General features: G+C 39.6%; 1 pseudogene; it reads right to left on the reverse strand.

Annotated features, from left to right (window-relative positions):
• The window catches only part of LOC102255097, a 4,802-nt pseudogene extending 1,328 nt beyond the window's left edge, over window positions 1-3,474 (reverse strand).
• Window positions 3,475-9,002: the final 5,528 nt, after the last annotated feature.

Raw genomic sequence — 9,002 nt, forward strand, 5'->3', positions numbered from 1 at the left:
TGGTTAGGCTTATATGCATGCATACAAGTCCTTTAGTTGATCTCTCCCCTTACCCCCACCCTCCCCTACCTTCCCTCTGAGGTTTGACGGTCTGATCAATGCTTCTCTGGATCTATTTTTGTTCATCAGTTTATGTTGTTCATTATATTCCATAAATGAGTGAGATCATGTGATTTCAAGCACCTCTCTTGGCGTGAGTGACGACACAAGGGAAGGGAACCTGTCCTGTAGATCAGCCCAGGGCTGCTGGATGCAGGAGTGACAGAAGTGGTGCCCACCTTCGATGGTGACAGGGTCTCTCAGGGCATCCAGACAGATGGGACAGATGATTTCTGCCGGGAGTCCTGCCAGAGCTGCTTCAACCTACACTGGGCCCTGGATGAAGGCCTGGCTGAGGTGGGTTTCTTCGGGAAGCTGGGCTCTGCGGTGAGGAGTGGATGCACCGGAAACCTCCGTCCTCACTTTGCTGTGGCCTATGAGTCCTGGGAGTCCCTGACCTTTTCATTTCAGCTGCCAAGAGAAGCCCTTGCCCCAACCTGCAGCCAGTCACAGCCCCGCTGGACAACCGCTCCTCCAGATTTGGAAGATCATAGAAAACGAGGCCAACTAAGCAGCTTTCTTGGTCAGAAAAACAGTTGTTTCCTCAAGATGGTACAGAAGGTCTCACTTCTCTGACCGCAGTTGAGTCTCAAATCTTTGTGAAATTCAGGTTGAGGTCTTGGCTGCAAATTCTTTCCTTGCCAGAACCCAAATACCGAGGATGCTGAACCCAGGTTTGGTCTGAGCCCACCCGTCAGACACCTGGAGCAGGGGGGCTTGGGGACAGATCCTCTCTCGTAATGCAATTTTTATGTTAGAAAGTTATCAAGGAGACTTAACTATTAGATAACTAATGGGAAAAATAATAAGTAAAAAAATGTAAGGTTTTGAAGGAATTTTTTATTAGATTTTAAGAAAGTATTTTTCCCAAATTTGGTACTAATCAGAAATACTCATTGTTAATTCTATGTAATAACTTAAGTATGTAATCCCTCCAAAAGACAAGCAAATATATCAGTCCCTTAGTAAGTTTAACAGAATTTACAGTAGTTTCAAAATCCAAATTGAGGATTTACTGAGATTTAAAGAGAGGTGATTCTGGGTTTCCAAAGTATGGATGTGTTGCAAAAACACAGCTCATTTGTCCCTAGTCAGATCGCCATTTGTTCATCCTCATAATTCCTCTGATTTCTAACTAGCCCAATTAAAGTTAAATTAGCCTAAAGTTTTGAAGGGGGAAAAAAAAGATAAGCATTGAAAATGTGTATCTAGTCTTAATACATCTCATTTATCACTGTTTTCATTAAGCATAGAATCATACATCGCCACTCTAAATATAAAAGTAAATTATAAAACTCACACACAGGCTGTGGTAATGAGGCTTTGTAGCTTTGTAGTAGGAACAGCGGTGACAGAACCAGGACTGAGAACTGAGCTACACTAGCTGGAGGGGGGCGGGGGGAGAGTGGGACAAATGATCAAGGCACTACAAGGTTCACTTGGACACTAAAGGTTGGATACTTTTGTGGAAAATAATTGGTTACAGAGATACAAATTAGAAATTCATTTTATCAGGATGGTTGGAAAAGTTGAAGTGAATAGTATCTCAGATGGAAATTGAACAAATAGAAAATAACAGTGCAAAATAGTCACACATTTGCTTTAAACAACTCATTCTGTTGGGTCCCAAACTCAAATACTAAAAAAAAATAAAAATAAAAATCAGCATTTAAATAAGCACTTACTATTAGTTGAGCATAGTTTAACTGCTTTAAAAATAATTAATATATTTGGACCTCATCAAAAAACTATGGGACATTGTTATTATTCCCATTTTAAAGATAAAGAACGTTATTCTTCTGGAGAATTTGAGTAAATTTTACAAGTTCTCACATCTAGTAAGTGGCAGAGCTGAATTTGAACTCTGGCAATGTGGTTTCAGAGCCCATGCTTAATGTTCAGTTAAATTTCACCTAAGAGCCAGTTAATAAAGTTAGTTGAGTGAAGATTAGAGTTCTAGATACGATGGTGAACTTGGGCAGACATTCAAAATCAGCATTGTTGTTTTCTGTTGAAAGCTACTGTGTGGCAAAAACTCATAATCATATATCAAATACCCTGGTTGAACATAGTGCATAGTCTTCCTTGGACCAGCATTATAGCAACTTCATCATGTGTATCACCGAGGTGTCTTAGCCCACGATATTAATGATAGCAATCATTAACAATTATTTTAGTTCTGAAGGAACCATTGTGTTTTGATTGACTATGTGTCAATCAAATAAAAATTTGTCTGTGATCTAATATATTTCAAAGCAGAAAAAGTCATGTGAGAAATACACTTTTGGGTGTTAGGAAAATAAATTACACACACCCTACGGAATTGATATGCTTCATGATTTTAATAGTGGGGGCTATGTAAGTAACCATGTTTTCCTTTCTGTTCTGGCTACCAGAAATCTCAAGGTTGAACTCAATGTGTAGTCATCGCACATCTCTTTAGCTTTATGGCACTATATGAAGCTGCCTCCTTCTCTTTGTTCCTGATAATAAATATGTCTCTAATTAAGCATTTCTCTAAGTGTATGTTTTTGTAAGTCGACTCAAAAACTTTTAAAATAAGTTTTAGTAGAAACAAATGTGGTTTTTGTTGGTTTTGTTTTATTTTTAAGGCACCTGCCAAATATCTGTTCTATTGGCAGCTCTCTGGATTTGGAGTCATACCAAAGTATCTTTTAGAATGTTTCTGAGGTCAGTTTACTGAATGTGAAGAGCCTTGTTTTACACTTATTACTCTCCTGAGGAATTGTATATTTTGTGTCTCCTGTAGCACTAAGCACAATGTCATGAACACAGTAGGCATTCAACTGGATAAATTAATAAGTAAGTGAGTGAAGTTAATATCCTCATTATCAAGGTGCTTGGAAACACCAGTCAAACCTCTAAAACTGTCCTTTATTTAGGATCCAGATGATAATTCTATGAGTTAAGAGAATTCAGTTTTATGTCATGTTTTCTATCAGAAGAATTCTGGGAGTTCATATAAATAATTGGTCTAAGAATTGGGCCAATCATCAACTTATTGTTTCTTAGGTTCAAATCTACCCTTCATTGCCTGCTCTGTTACAATGACTAAATGGACTAACTAGTCTCCTTTGCCAGCTGACACAACATTGAGTTCTGTCAGTTGAGGGGACTAGAAAAACTCTCAGAAAGAAAGGAGTTTCTCTTCCTGATTCCGGTGACAGCAATCATATTTTGGCTACATAAGGGCACAGTGTACCGTGTGTCCTTGCACCCGCTCGGTATCTTAGCCTGATTACGATTCCCAGGCTCAGAGTCCGTGGACATCTCGATTAGGCTTATGCCAGGGCGGCCTTGACCATTCTGGTGCATTGGTAACAAGGCCTCTGTGCTCCCGTTGGCCTTGACCATCCGGGGACCCTGGTGTGGTTCCCACATAAGTCTAGTGCCTTCCCAACTGCAGCACCTTCCTGTGGACACCTTCCCCGGCACTCGAGGGAAGACTTGTTGACCTGGCACCTCAGCTCACATCTCCATTATCTTCTGAGCCATGCTTGTGTCCTCTCTCCTAAGGTCAGGATTTCAGTCCAGAGTTTAGTACGGGGAGGCCTCTCTCTTCAGTGTTTTGTCTCAGCTTGAGGGGTAGTGGCTACTCTTGTGTCTGATATCCCTGTATTTTTTAGAGTTTTCTTTACTTCCTTTTAACCAATGCCCCCATTACTCCAACCCTCCATTAATAATTTTTGTATTAAGATTTCCCAGTTCAAATTATTGTGGGTTTTAGTCTCCTGACTAGACCCCGATTGATATAGGAATAGAGTAAAATCAACTGGAATGTTACTGAACCTATTGTTCTCATCTCTAAGGCCACTGGAATTCTCCTGTGACTCATAAACTTTCTAAGTAGTGAAATCCTATTTGGCACAAGTCTCCTGTGGGATACCAATAGGTATAACACTAAAAAAGAAGAGGTGTTTTGATTTAAGAGGGGCAGATCGAGAGATGACCATGTATAGCTCCTTCTCATCCGCCACTCCCTCTTTCCTCCCAAGGTGGTCTTGAAACACCTCTCTGGAACACAAAAGGGTCTCGGGACACAGTCTTAGTTGGTTAGGGCTGCCATACAAAATACCCATGCTGAGTGTCTTATAAAAGACAGAAACGCATTTCACACAGTTCCAGAGGAAGTCTGAGATCAGGCTGCCAGCATGGTCAGCAGAGGCCCTCTTCCAGGTCGCAGAATTCTGCTTTTGTCCTTAACATGGTGGAAGGAGTGAGGGAGCTCTGTGCAGTCTCTTTTATAAGACACTAATTCCATTTATGAGGGCTCCACCCTCATGACCTAGTCGCCTCCCCCAAATCCCACCTCCTGGTATTATCACATTGGGTATTAGGATTTTCACATAAGTTTGGGGGCACACGTACATTCAGACCATAGCACACAGTTGAGAAACAGAACTCTGTATCCGTCTTATGTGCGATAAAGTGAGGAATCTCCCACCAAGTTTTACAAATCATAACTACATAAGGGCACAGTGTACCGTGTGTCCTTGCACCGCATAGTCATTATAATCAGTGTGCACTGGACGAAAGAATATCCACTTCCGGTTTTATTCAAGAAATAAAATGATGTCCTTTTATCTAATCCTGGAACAGGATATAATAGAAGAAATATGGGAATTGCAGAAGGATACGGTTTATTTCTATTAAACCAGAGGGTTGACTCATAATGAGTGGGGATAGGGTGTGGCATGGGTGGGATCTTTATGGGAAGACATTTCAGTAATGAAGACAGGAATGTGTGGTGTCACTTCTTGTAACGAAGATTCACAAATGCCATGGCCACTCCTGAAAGTCCCTCTTCTTACTGGGACAGGAGGGGAAACACCAAGTGCGGCTGCTTCTCCTTTCACAGGTGCCTGTCACTCAATAGGAACACGTTCTCAGAGGAATCCTCAGTCAGACAAGTTCTCACCTCACATCCATACATTAACGTAATACTATCCAGTCTTTAATTCAGAGAATGGTTGAATATAAGTTACACTGCAGTGGTCTCATTCTGTAGAATTAATATCAGAGGACTGCACCCTGCCAAGCCAATCAATATTCTGAAATACTAACATGGGGTAAAACTAGTTATCTTCACAATTATTTGCTTTCCTGACATCAACATGACATAAAACCCAATTTTCAAAATGGGAATGGAGAAGGCTAAGTATGTAGTGACCATATAGTACAGACTGGGTGTTCTGGAAGAACTTCATGGAAGGAGGAAAGCATAAAATGAGTAAAGAATATCACAAAAATGTGAGCATTCTCCTGAGCCTTCCATGGAATTGTTACATTCTGGAAACAAGATATTACTAGGTTACATTTATTTTGTTAGCAGGCTTATGTTTTTACTGTAAAATGCATTCATCCACTAAAACAAATAAAAAGAAAAAAACACTTCTCCCCAGCTCCTAGCACAAAGAGAACTATAATAAGAGAGGTTATATCATTTCCAGGTTATTCATTGATTATTTCCAACTTTGGATCCCACATTTAAAAGGTTAACAGTTTTCTGAGTACAGGTAAAATTAAAACGAATGAGTTTTAAATTGTGGAACACAGAAATCCAAACTGTCATTTGAGTTTGAGTTTAGAATGTGATTAAACAGAGTTGACAAATTCAAGCTTTCACAAAGGTCAGGAGGTCATGTGAGCAAAGAAGATGTAGTAACAAACTGAAGAACGTATATCCCTTACCAGTGGTTGCACATAGAATTTACTATGACTTAATATCCATTCAGAGATTATGATGGAATTGGTCACAAGTGAAAACCAAGACACATCATAATTAAAATGCCAATGGTTAAAGACAAAGAGAGAATCTTAAAAGCAGCAAGAGAAGAGCAGCTAGTTACCTACAAGGGAGCACCTATTCGACTCTCAACAGAAACTTTGCAGGCCAGAAGGAAGTGGCAAGAAATATTCTAAGTGATGAATAGCAAGGACCTACAACCAAGATTAGTCTACCCAGCAAAGCTCTCATTTAGAATTGAGGGACAGATAAAGAGCTTCGCAGACAAGAAAAAGCTAAAGGAGTTCACCACCACCAAACCAGTAATAAAAGAAATGTTAGGGGGTAAGGAAGGCTGGGGGAAGGTCAAGGGGGGAAAAAAGGAGACAAATGTACTACTCGTTGTAATATTTTAAACAATAAAAAAAAAAAGTTTAAAAAAAAGAAGAGGAAGAAGAAGAAGAAGAAGAAGAAGAAGAAGAAGAAGAAGAAGAAGAAGAAGAAGAAGAAGAGGAAGGGGAGGAGGAGGAGGAGGAGGAGAAGGAGGAGGAGAAGAAGAAGAAAATTATGAACAATAAAATGTCAATAAATACATATCTATAGCAATTGAATCTAAAAATCAAAATAAATGAACAAGAAATCTAATGAACAAAATAAATTGATGAATAAAATAGAATCAGAGGCATGGAAACATGTAACAGACTGACAAATCTTAGAGGGAAGGGGATTGGGAGGGGCAGGCAGAGATTAACCAAAGATTTTATGTGCATATATGCATTACCTATGGACACAAACAATAGGGTGGTGAAGGCCCGGGGCAGGCAGAACCAGGTGGAGGGGGGCAATAGGGAAAAAAAGGGGGACATCTGTAATACTCTCAACAACAAAGATTTTTAAAAAATAAAATGCCACAGGTAACAAAAAGAAATTACTATGCAGCAAAGAATTACATTAGTCTATGTCCACCGAGAAAGAAAGAAAAAAAAATAGCTGAAAGAGTATAATGTGGGATTTGGAGAAAAAATAATTTCATGCTCAATGTATTTCAAAACTTTGACAATTTTTTTTTTTAGGTTTTGGATTAAATACCACATTCTTGACCTCAAACTTTTTTTCTTTTGGAAAAGAGGAAGATGAAAGCAAAACCCTGTTCCCAAAACCTTCTCTCTTCTTCAAGGCCTACCATTGCCTGGACCATCTTAACTCTTTCAAATGATTCACCATTATCCTCTATGTAAACTAGACACTCACTTTTCTGTTAATTAAAAAGAGATAGAGGCATAATTATTCCAAAAGGAAGGGGTTGTGGTCTTCGCCTCAGTCTGGATTAGAAGAGTAATTGTTTCAAAGAAGGTGAGAAATTGTGACCCATGAACAGGTGGTAGAAGTACTTTCTCCTTCAGGAAAATGAGATAGAAAATGAACTGCAGCACTACATGAGGGCCCACTTCAGTGAAACAGCCCTATCTCATCCCTCCAAGATATATAATAGTGCCTGAATTGGGGGGGGGGGGGGCGAGGGGGGCACTAAGATATTGATGGAAACAGCTTCCGGGAAAGAAAAGACCTTCATCTGCAATAGCATTAGCCTAAGGTCAAGGTGTGAAGAAACACAGGGTGATGAAAATAGCAATGACAACTAAAGTGCTGGCTACTTTCTCATGAAAGATCCACAAATCTATGTCTGCCTTGCTTTGGTTTCACTTCCGTCTTCACTGAACCCAGAGTTTGAATTGCCTATTCCTCTGGTTAACCAAGTGGTGCAGTCAGAACAGTTATGTCACACGTGAAGGTCACCTGGAACATCTGAGTAGAGTGATGTGTTGAATTGGCTCTGGAACTGGACAGCCCTTGATGTGTCTGATCCTGCTTGTCCACTTGCCCAGGCTGGGGAAGTCGTATGTGGGACTAGAAGCAGTGACAGTGATACTGAAGCCAGTTTCAGGAAGAAGTGGTCCTTTAGATCTGTATGAAAACTGGTCGTTGCAAAAAAAGATAAAGAAAGAATATGACCCTGATAAGGCATCTAGGTGTAGCTGTTGACCTCCGCCAGCCACCAGTAATTTAAGTAGAAGTAATAGCATGTAGTCAGTAAACTGCGGCTCTCAAGGCACATGTGGCTCTTTGGCCCCTTGAGTGTGGCTCTTCCTAAGCCTTAGGAATACCCTAATTAAGTTAATAACAATGGACCTATCTATATAGTTTAAGTTTAAAAAAAATTGGCTCTCAAAAGAAATTTCAATCTTTGTACTGTTGATATTTGGCTCTGTTGACTAATGAGTTTGCCGACCATTGAATAGGGCATAGAAAAGTGAAAGAATGTGAACATTTAAAAAAAATGCAAAATACAGTGTGGAAAAGGAAGAAGAGAGATAAACAGGATAATGTATTTTTACATTTGAATTGCCAAGGGTCATTCTAAGAAGCTTAATTTTGATTTGGAGGTAATAGAATTTTAAAAAATTAAGCAATGATGCTTATAAATAGATTTGTATTCTAGAAGGAAACAATTCTGACAGTAATGTGAAAGTTGGATTGAAAGAGATGGTAGAGATTGGAATGGAGGTAAAGTAATTGCTAAGAAGCTAGCATAAATGCCTGGTTAAAAAATAGTAAGGGATTACAATATTCAGTAAAATTACAATGGGATAAAAGGATACCCATTGAAGAGCTATTTATGTATAATTCTGATAAATCTTATTTAAGGGTAAACACTTGGAACAAGTTGAATATGAGATCCCAGTTTCTGACTTGAATGTCTTAGAACAGTTGAGAACAGGCTTTCAAAACTCAAATTTATCTATAAAGTTAGACATCGGTGGAGAAAAAATAAATCAGCAAATGAAGAATCAGAACTTTGTACTAGTCGCTGAGCAACATTAAATAATTAACTCATTTATGCTCAATTTATTTTTCTCATTTATAAAATACAATGGTTGAAACAGGGCCTTCCACCTCTAATATCATGGCTCTGTTTACTTATATGTAGCAACTTCGTATATATATACTAGAGGCCCGGGAGGTCCCTCAGCCCGGCCTGTGCCCTCTCGCAGTCTGGGGCCCCTTGGGAAATGACCACCTGCTGGCTTAGGCCCGATCCCCAGGGCTGCTGAGGAGGCGGGAGAGGCTCCCACCACCACCGCTATACTGGCAGCCA

Source organism: Myotis brandtii, unplaced genomic scaffold (genome assembly GCF_000412655.1).
Source record: "Myotis brandtii unplaced genomic scaffold, ASM41265v1 scaffold337, whole genome shotgun sequence".
In the NCBI taxonomy this organism is placed as follows: Eukaryota; Metazoa; Chordata; class Mammalia; order Chiroptera; family Vespertilionidae; genus Myotis; species Myotis brandtii.